Raw genomic sequence first — 10,822 nt, forward strand, 5'->3', positions numbered from 1 at the left:
GGTACCTGGGTTTCCACCTGTGCTAGATCTGTGGGCTCTGGGCAAGCAGAAGGTGAGGGCCCGGGCACAGTCATAGACGGCCTAGCTTCACACCAAGGAGGGTCCCAGCTCAGAGTCAAGCTGCAAAGACCCAGAGAATAATTTTCTCTCTCTGTTTGGCTCTCAGGGTTAAAAGAAATCCGTCAGGTCACTGGCTGACCACTGAGATAACGGAACTCTACTGGCCACACACTACAAGGAATACACCCTTTGCAAAAATACTTTGGAAAGGCCACTAAGCACACAACTAAGCCATAGAGATCCAACAAGAGCAAACCTCAGGGAAAGGGGAGAATCTGATTTCCAGAGTTACCACACTATACTATTCAAAATGCCCTGCTTTCAATGGAGAGTTACAAGGCATGCAAGGAATCAGGAAGGTATGGGCCATACACAGAAAAAAAAATAAATCTACACAAACTGACCCTAGTTTTCAAGGAAGAGTTACAAGGCATGCAAAGAATTGGGGATGGATGGCCCACTCACAGGAAAAAAAAAAATCTACAGAAACAGAGGCCAGCTATTGGAATATGGAGTATGGTCAGACAAAGCCTGGAAACTAGATACTGTAAACATGCTCAAAGAGATACGGGAAAACCTGAATGAGTGGAAAGCTTGGCTGAATGACTAAAGGAAACCAAGGATACACTGAATGAAAGTTAGGAGTTCATCAATTAAAAAAAAAAAAGCCATTCCCATCAAGTTGATTCTGATCCACAGCAGCCCTAAAGAACAGAGTAGAACTGCCCCATAGGGTTTCCAAGGAACTGCTGGTGGATTTGAACTGCTGACCTTTTGGTTAGCAGCTGTATCACTTAACCACTGTGCCACCAGGACTCCATCAATAAAGGGATAGATATTATAGAAAGAAACCACATGGAAATTCTGGAGATGAAGAGCAGACTAACTGAAATGAATAATTCACTAGAGAGGTCCAGCAGACAGGCAGAATAAAGATCTTTCCCGCACAGATTACAACAAAACCAGCCTCCCTCCCATCAACACCATCACCATGCCTGCGCTAACATCTTAGTGAAGCCCTCCCCAACTCTCCTTTTTGTTTCTAATAATGTCGGCAGAAAGTCAAGGGGAGATTAGGAGGTACCTCCTTTTTGTTATTATAAACACCATTTTGCCAATCAGAAAGTACAAATTCACTGCTCCTACCTACATGAATTCTACTCCTTTACCTTTAAAGCTATGGTGCAAACTATTCCTCCTTTGTATAGAGCAACAATAGGTATTCTCTGAAGGAGCTTGGAGTTATAGCCAAGTTTACCAGAACATAATTTAAAAAACACATACATTAAGAGTATGAAAAAGCAAGCCACAGACTGGGAGAAAATATCTGCAAAACATGTATCTGTGAAAGGTCTTGTGTCCAAGATATTCAAAGAACCCTTAAAAACTAAAATAAGAAAACAACCAAATTACAAAATGGGAAAAGATCTGAACAGACACCTCACCAGACACACAGATGGTAAATAAGCATATGAAGAAAGCTCAACATCATGTCATTATGGAATTGCAAATTAAAACAACAATGACAGGGGGGCAGGGCCAAGATCGCGGAGTAGTCACACACTTCCGGTGATCCCTCTTACAACAAAGAACCCCCCAAAAAGTGAAGCGATTATATTTATGACACACGAGGAGCTCTGAACATCAAAGGCAAAGTTAGAAAACGGACTAAGTGGCCGGGGAAGGGAGAGATGGTTCAGAAGCAGAGAGGAGCTCCTAGACCTGAACTGCCAGGAACCCTCAGGCACCACTCCCAGAAGCGACTGCAGTGGGCTGGCGATAGCATTCCGACCGAAGTTTCCTCAGGAAGAAACAGCCAACCACACAGCCTACTCATCGCTGGAACCAGAGAACTGCTCTCTCAGCAAAAGCTAACTACTTGTGTATATTCTACCGCGCCCCCAGCCACGAAGCCAGCTTCAGTGGCTGTTGATTTCCGTAGGCACAAGATATGCCATGCTGAGCACCATGAGCCATTCTCCTGGCCTTGGAGAAGGAATAAATTCAAAACTGGGGGAAAAGATAATCTGACAGATCCACTAAGCAGGGAAGCTCAGGGCAGAATTGACTCCTGTCCAGGCATAAATAGCCCATGGACTCTGAATACCTTCCCACCCTGCACGGACCTGTGTGGACCTATTTCAGGAGAATAGGCCCTTGTTAGCAGACTGCAACTGTTTCAGCTGTGCGGTGGAGAGGTGGGTGTTTGATGTTTGACACCACTTTGCCTATTATACGGGCCTCACTTACCCACATCAGGGGCCTAAGGACTGGTGGCTCCACTCACATCACCCAGCCACCTGTGACAGGGGTCCAAGGATAACTGGTACCTCTCTTTAAAACCAAAAGGTTTGGGTGCCCATGATCCATCTGCAGAACCCACTCACCTGTGTGCTCTAGGAAACAGGGACACGCTTTCCTCACAGACACTCGAGGGACGGTTTTCAGCCCCCTGCCTTGTTGAAAGCATGACCCCTGCTGCAATCAGATACCTGGATATACACCAGTCACCCCTGCCCCTCTAAGACTGTAGGACAGAGCCTGTACCACACACTTGATGATCAACTACCTGGACACGTGAGCTGAATCCATACAAGGAAAGTGAATGGACTCCTAGGCTCATATACCTGATAACAGCTCTAGCCATCTGGTGACAGGACATTAGAGCTTCAAAGGCAAAAATAATCAAGCTAGCTCATACAAGCAACCTATCTGGGCATATCAAAACAACAAAGCAAGAAGCTAGGCTACAGTAAGCACACATAAACTAATAATGATAACTTATAGATGGCTCAGAGATAAGAGTCAATATCAAATCACATAAAGCAGCAGACCATGATTGCTTCAACAAGCTCTCAAAACAAAGAATCAAGGGATCTTCTGGGTGAAGGTACCTTTCTGGAATTACCAGATGCAGAATACAAAAGATTAATATACAGAACTCTTCAACATATCAGGAACGAGATCAGGCAATACACAGAACAAGCCAAGGAACACACAGATAAAGCAGCTGAAGAAATTAAAAAGGTTTTTCAAGAATAAAATGAAAAATTTAATAAGCTGGAACAATCCATAGAGAGACAGCAATCAGAAATTCAGAAGATTAACAATAAAATTACAGAATTAGACAACTCAATAGAAAGTCAGAAGAGCAGAATTGTGGAAGTGGAAGCCAGAATTAGTGAGATTGAAGATAAAACACTTGGCACCAATAAATTTGAAGAAAAATCAGATAAAAGAATTTAAAAAAATGAAGAAACCCTAAGAATCATGTGGGACTCTATCAAGAGAAATAACCTATGAGTGATTGGAGTACCAGAACAGGGAGGGATAACAGAAAATACAGAGAGAATTGTTGAAGATTTGTCGGCTGAAAACATCCCTGATATTGTGAAAGATGAGAAGATATCTATTCAAGATGCTCATCAAACTCCACATAAGATAGATCTTAAAAGAAAGTCACCAAGACATGTTATAATTATACTTACCAAAACCAAAGACAAAGAGAGAATTTCAAGAGCAACTAGGGATAAATAAAAAGTCACCTACAAAGGGGAGTCAATAAGAATAAGCTCAGACTGCTCAGCAGAAACCATGCAGGCAAGAAGGGAATGGGATGACATATATATATATATAAAGTACCTACGGGAAAAAATTGCCAGCCAAGAATCATCTATCCAGCAAAACTGTCTCTCAAATATGAAGGTGAAATTAGGACATTTCCAGATAACAGAAGTTTAGGGAATTCATAAAAACCAAATCAAAACTACATAAAATACTAAAGGGAGTTCTCTGGTTAGAAAATCAATAATATCATATTAGAACACAGGACAGAGCAGCCAGATGTCAACCCAGATAAGAAAATCACAAAAATAAATCAAGATTTTAAAAAACGCTCAAAACAGGGAAACAGCAATGTCATTATGTAAAAGAAGACAATATTAAAACAATAAAGAGGGACTAAGAAATGTAGTCATAAATCTTTCATACAGAGAGGAAGACAAGGCAATATAAAGAAATATGTTAGGTTTAAACTTAGACAAATAAGGGTACATATTAAGGTAACCACAAAAGAGACTAACAATCCTACTCATCAAAATAAAATACAAGAAAAAAATAGATACTCAGCAGAAACAAAATCAACTACAATGAATAAGAGGAAAAGGCAATATACAAAGATAAGCTACTCAGCACAAAAAATTAAGTGGGAAAAAGAAACTGTCAACAACACACAAAAAAAGACATCAAAATGACAGCACTAAACTCATAAAAAAAAATGGGCAAAGGATATGAACAGACACTTCACTAAAGATGACATTCAGGGAGCTAAAAGATATATAAAGAAATGCTTACCATCATTAGCCATTAGAGAAATGCAAATTAAAACTACAATGAGATTCCATCTCACTCCAACAAGGCTGGCACTAATCAAAAGAACACAAAATAATAAATGTTGGAGAGGTTGTGGAGAGACTAGAACACTTACACACTGCTGGTGGGAATGTAAAATGATACAAACACTTTCAATTTGGCACTTCCTTAAAGAGCTAGCAATAAAACTACCTTACGATCCGGCAATCCCACTCCTTGGAATATATCCTAGAGAAATAAGAGCCTTTACACGAACCGATATATGCACACCCATGTTTATTGCAGCACTGTTTACAACAGCAAAAAGATGGAAGCAACCAAGACGCCCATCAACAGATGGATGGATATATAAATTATGGTATATTCACACAATGGAATACTATGCATTAATAAAGAACAATGATGAATCCGTGAAACATTTTATAACATGGAGGAATCTGGAAGACGTTCTGCTGAGTGAAATCAGTCAGCTGCAAAAGGACAAACATTGTATGAGACCACTATTATAAGAACTCAAGAAATACTTTAAGCAGAGAAGAAAATATTGTTTGATGGTTATGAGAGTGGGGAGGGAGGAAGGGAGAGGGGTATTCACTAATTAGATAGTAGACAAGAGCTATTTTAGGTGAAGAGAAAGACAACACACACTACAGGAGAGGTCAGCACAACTGGACTAAACCAAAAGCAAAGAAGTTTCCTGAATAAATTGAACGCTTCCAAGGCCAGCATAACAGGGGTGGAGGTTTGGGGACAACGGTTTCAGAGGACATCTAGGTCAACTGGCATAGTAAAATCTATTAAGAAAACATTCTGCAGACCACTTTGGAGAGTGGTGTCTGGGGTTTTAAACACTAGTAAGCGGCCATCTAAGATGCATCAATTGGTCTCAACCCACCTAGAGCAAAGGAGAATGAAGAACACCAAAGACAGAAGGTAATTATGAGCCCAAGAGACAAAAAGGGCCACATAAAACAGAGACTACATCAGCCTGAGACCAGAAGAACTAGATGGTGCCCGGCTATAACAGATGACTGCCCTGACAGGGAACACAACACAGAACCCCTGAGGGAGCAGGAGAGCAGTGGGATGCAGACCTCAAATTCTCCTAAAAAGACCAGACTTAATGGTCTGAGACTAGAAGGTCACCAGAGGTCATGGTTCCCGGGCCTTCTGTTAGCCCAAGACAGGAACCATTCCCAAAGCCTGCTCTTCAGACAGGGATTGGATTGGACTATGGGAAAGAAAATGATACTGGTGAGGATAAACTTCTTGGATCAAGTAGACACATGAGACTGTGTGGGCAGCTCCTGTCTGGATGGGAGATGAGAGGGCAGAGGGGGTCAGAAGCTGGCCGCATGGACGTGAAAATAGAGAGTGGAGAGAAGGAGTGTGCTGTCTCATTAAGGGGAGAGCAACTAGGAGTATATAGCAAGGTGTATATAAATTTTGGTATGAGGTATCCCTACACATCTATTAGAATGGCTAAAACTGAAACACTGACAACACCAAATGCTGAGGAGGATGTGGAGAAACAGGAAGTCTCATCCATTGCTGGTGGGAATGCAAAATAGTACAGCCTCTTTGGAAGACAGTCTGGCAGTTTCTTACGAAGCTAAACATAGGCTTACCATATGATCCAGTAATCCTGCACCTATATAGTTACCCATCAAACCCATTGCCATCAAGGCCATCTCAACTCATCAACCCTATAGGACAGAGTACAACTGCCCTGTAGAGTTTCCAAGGAGCAGCTGGTGGATTAGATGTGCCAACCTTTTGGTTAGCAACAACTGTGCCACCAGTCCTTACTTACCCAAGGGAGTTGAAAACATGTCTACACAAAAACCTGCACAGGAATGTTTATAGCACTCCTTTACTCATAATTGCCAACATTTGGATAAACTGGTATGCAATGGAATATTAATCAGCAATAAAGATAAATGAGTTATCAAGCTGCAAAAAGACAGGGGTGAATGCTAAGTGAAAGAAGCCAGCCTAAGATAGCTACATACTTTATGATTCCAACTACATGGTGTTGCAGAATAGATAAAACTGTACTAAAAAGGTTAGTCTGTTGGCAGGGGGAGAAAGAAGGGATAAATAGATAAAGCACAGCGCCTTTTTAGGAGAGTGAAACTATCCTGCATTGATATTGCAATGGTGGATACATGACATCATGCATTTTTCAAAAGCTATAGAATTGTAAACTCTAAACTATGGACTTTAGTTAGTGAATCAACATGTGTCCAACATTTGTAGCAAGTATAGCACAGGAATGCAAGGTCTGCAAGATAGTGTAATGGATACATGAAATGCATTTGTCAAAAAGCTGAAGAGGGGAGAGTATATGGGAACTACTTTCTGTGCAATGTTTCTATAAACCTAAAACTGCTCTAAAAATTAGTCTATTTAAAAAAAAATGTGTACTTCTCCAAGCTCGAGGGCACTTTCAGGTGTTTCTTGAAGAAACTGTTGCTGTTCGCGCTGCGTGCAGAACTTACGCTTTATGGAGAAGCACAACATACCCTTCATATTAAAAAAAAAGTGCATTATACTTTTAATCGCTGCTGGTGTCACTTCAGCAACAGGTTACTGAGAGCTCTAATAACACTGGTTTTGCTCCCTTTTCAGTTTCTCTCTGTCTTTTCTAACACTCTTACTAAGATGCCCACAGTTCCCCATGGTGTGAGTTGTCTTTTGCTACAATGAGTTGTAATAAACCCACCTGTTTCAATCACAGGCAGATTCCTGGTTTGTTTGGGCTGGAGGAACTGCCCGCTGATTGGCAGGTCAGGCAGGGGCACAGGAGGAAGGACCTAGAACAAGAGAATGCCAAATGCAGGAGCTCTCATCTTTCTCAAGACCACTGTCTCACAGCAAAGTCTACATTGCCGTGGAAGGAAAAATCTGTATCTGTGTGAGAGGGCTACCGGCAGCACCACTAACCCACCCCAGCCAACGTGACAACAGGAACACATACTTTTTAACAGCCCACCCCGACCCACCGCCCAAAGAGGGCAATACTCAAGAACCAATGCACTAGGTGCTGAATTTTCCCTATGCGAGTGTCCTGGCCAGATCTGCATTTCCAGAAAAATCGCCCTGGCAGCGGCCACACAGTGAAGAGCTACTTACAGTCCTGGTTTTCCAGAAGGGCTTCGCAGGGCTGCAGTGAAAAAAAGGGTGTAGGGGACGTATGCAGGAACCCACCATCCCACCCCAGCCCCGCTTTTAGGAGAGAAGGACCATTTGCAAAATATTTCTTTGCAAGATAAACCAGTAGTTGAAAAACTACTGCTTCAAAATGGAAGCTAGATGTTTTGGTGTGTATATTTTTACAATAAAAAAAATAAATAAAATTAAAAAACGTTCTCTCAAAAGGGTGCTGGTAAAAATAAAGTGTTTCATCCAAATAGTGAAGAAAAATCAATACGAGGACTAGAGCGGAGGACTAAAAGACTAATGAGTTTAATGACAAAGTCAAAATAACGCTGAAGCCCACGAAGGACCGGAGGACAGAGGGGCGGGTCCAGATTGGCGGAAAATTTAAAACGCGGACTAGGCAAAGCTAAGTAACCGATATGTCGTGAGGAGTGGGGACGCTCGCTCCTCCAGCCCGTGCCCCGCCTCGGGGGCTCACTACAACGTGTTTGGGCTTCTTCAAGTACATCACGCAGACGACAGCGCTTTTACTGCGCGACCCCCCCAGGTACCTGCTGGAACTGCTGGGTTCCGGGTGCGAGTCCTGGCTTGACAGCTCACCCAACGCGCAGGTCTTCTTTTAAGCTAAGCCCCAAACCAGAGCCAATCAGCGCTCAGCACTGCGCGGCAGGAAAACCAACAGATAGATCCGGCTTGTGTTCAAGACCTAGAAGTGGAGCGTCGATGTACTCGATCGGCGGACGGACCAGGCCCAGGCGCATTACTGAGTGTGCTGAGTGCAGTGATTGCTTCGTGAGTCGGGTTTCCTTAGCATGGTAGGAGGTTGTCCTGCAACAGCTGAAGTCGCGAAAGAACACTGTTTATTCCTCGTCCTGTCTCTCCCTCGTGCTGTTGCCTGTGACAAGTCATCTATTCTCTCGGGGTCTGTTGCTTCACCTAAGTAAAAAGGAATGTATGGTTTGAAAAATGAATGAGTGGTACTAACCTATCTAAGCCTCTCTAAAGCGCCTGGTTTATCCGGGTCCTGGAAAATCAGGATCACTGCCAGCGTCTCCGTCTTGTGTCAGTGGTCTTCCCTAAGCAGGGTGCTTTGCCCGCAGTAACCTGCACTCCAGACTGGCGCCTCTCAGCGCGGGACACCGTCGCTGAGGAAACCGAGGCATGGGAAAAATAAGGCTTGTTCACTGAAAAATATTTCTTGTGCTCCTGCTATGTGTCTGACACTGTGCCGGCGCTGAGTCCTCAAGGAGAAACAGAGGCGGCTTTCCATAGACCTGGACGCCCCTCTGACACCCAGCCCAGGCACCAGCCCACTGTCATCCACAGATCTACAAAGGAGCTAGTGCAGAGCAGAGGCTCCAGCAGAAGTGAGCTGTCTTCTCCTGACCCCCCTACTCAGAAAGGACCGTGGAAGTTTGGGGAGCCCCTTCCAGTACTGTGAGCTGACTGGAAGGCACCTGACCACCCTCTGCAAATGTCCTTTATTCCCCAGCCCTGCTGCTCAGCTGGAGCTCTTTTGCAGAGATTTGTCTTGAGATGACCAGGGAAGACCTGTTCCACTGGCCCTGAGGCCCCATCAAAAAAATGTCTGCTTGGTCAGAAGAAGCATCTGAAGTAGACTGCCTTGGTTCCTGTCCTGAATTTCCCCTTTCCAACTGTGTGATCTGGGCTAGTGATTTAACCTCTCCCATCCCCATTATTTGGAAACCCTGGTGGCCTAGAGATTAAGAGTTACACTGCTAGCCAAAAGGTTGGCAGTTCAAATCCACCAGGCACTCCTTGGAAACCCTATAGATCAGTTCTACTCTGTCCTATAGGGTCGCTACAGGGTCGCTTTGAGTCAGAATCGACTCGATGGCAGTGGGTTTTAATGGAGCCCCAGTGTTTAATGAGCATCTTCACAGCACACACCTCATAGATTATTGAAAGCATTAATTGAGATGATGCATATAACTCGCTTACCTCATGCCCAGCAGAGACATTTAGTAGGTGAGCAATAACTGGGAGCTACTGTTATTATTCTATATCATGATGATATTCAGCAGGGGAGGGCCTCCCCTCCCAGGCTAGGCTCCAGCCCTTGGTGAGAAGGTGCCCACTTCATGCCTTCTCCTGCCCCTGTTCCTCCTCTTCTGCCATCAGGGAAAGGGAGTAGGGTGGGAGAAGAAGTAAAGCCCAAAGGTGCCAGTGAAGTTTGCTGATTAAATGGTATAATGAATACTAGGCACCAACTAGGCTCATGAAACCAGGGGCCTTGAACAGGATTTGACATGGAAAATGTTCCTTGGGAGGTGATTTCCAGCAGCTGGGCTGGTCCTGACAGAGGCAAAACCAAAGGATTCAGACTCAAATTGGGCCTTAGTGCCCTGGGCTGCCCTTCATCCCTCACTTGGCTTTTCCGCCTGCCCTGGGCTCACAGAGGGGGCAGAAAGAGGGTATGGGAACCATCCTGGGTGTGTGTATGGGGGAGGGGTATTGCCCTGCACACTGCTCAGCATGATGGTCCTCAACGTCATCCCCAGATGCTCAAGGTCATGAGTTTCTTCTGGCTCATGGTGGTCATGTGTAGATGCCCAGACTGGCAATCATTTAATTTGGTGTTGTTACTCTGGGCTTCAGGAAAACCCTTTCCTGGCAGCCCTCTGCTGTACTCACTCTATTTCCCCCATTCTGCCAGGCTTGCTAAAAATATTTGGATTCACATTCTTCCCCAGCAACAGCATGGCACAGCTGTGGATCAACTACTGCAGGGAGACACTAATGCAGCCTCCTGCTCCTCACTGAATGCTGTTCTTGTGCTTGTGAAGTGGTGGCATGTTGTCCCTCAGGCCACAGGTGCCTCCTGTCCCAGCAAGAGGATTATGCTGCTGAGGGCAGGACAACCAGAGCTGTTTGGATCTGACCCAGGGCCCCCATTAACATCTCCTTGATGGATGAAGTGGGGCACAAGAGACAGGGAGAAGGTGTTACAATGAGTTGAGTTGGCCATTGGGCTTTCTCTGGGGGCCTGTCTCATGCCCTCTTTGTGCTTCTGACTCCTGATCTGCCTAATGTGATTGCTAGTACCCACTATTTCTGCCTGTCAGGGTCGCTATGAAACTCAGGGCGATGTTTGTTGCTAATCTGGTGCCACGGGGGCCACAGTGTGGGGCCTGTGGTTGCCTTCCCACTTCTGTCCCACACAGTGTCCCCTCAGTGGGCTAAGCAGTGCACCCATCTCCAGACATGC

The 10,822-nt window shown here is 44.5% G+C and overlaps 1 long non-coding RNA gene across 1 annotated transcript; it reads right to left on the reverse strand.

Annotated features, from left to right (window-relative positions):
- Window positions 1-4,533: 4,533 nt before the first annotated feature.
- On the reverse strand, window positions 4,534-8,215 carry LOC126062650 (uncharacterized). Its single transcript, XR_007514111.1, has 3 exons — window positions 8,145-8,215; window positions 7,157-7,247; window positions 4,534-4,901 (listed from the first exon to the last, which is right to left on the reverse strand). It is a non-coding gene; the product is annotated as an uncharacterized LOC126062650 (long non-coding RNA).
- Between the last annotated feature and the right edge of the window lie 2,607 nt (window positions 8,216-10,822).

This window comes from Elephas maximus, chromosome 19, assembly GCF_024166365.1.
Source record: "Elephas maximus indicus isolate mEleMax1 chromosome 19, mEleMax1 primary haplotype, whole genome shotgun sequence".
Lineage (NCBI taxonomy): Eukaryota > Metazoa > Chordata > Mammalia > Proboscidea > Elephantidae > Elephas > Elephas maximus.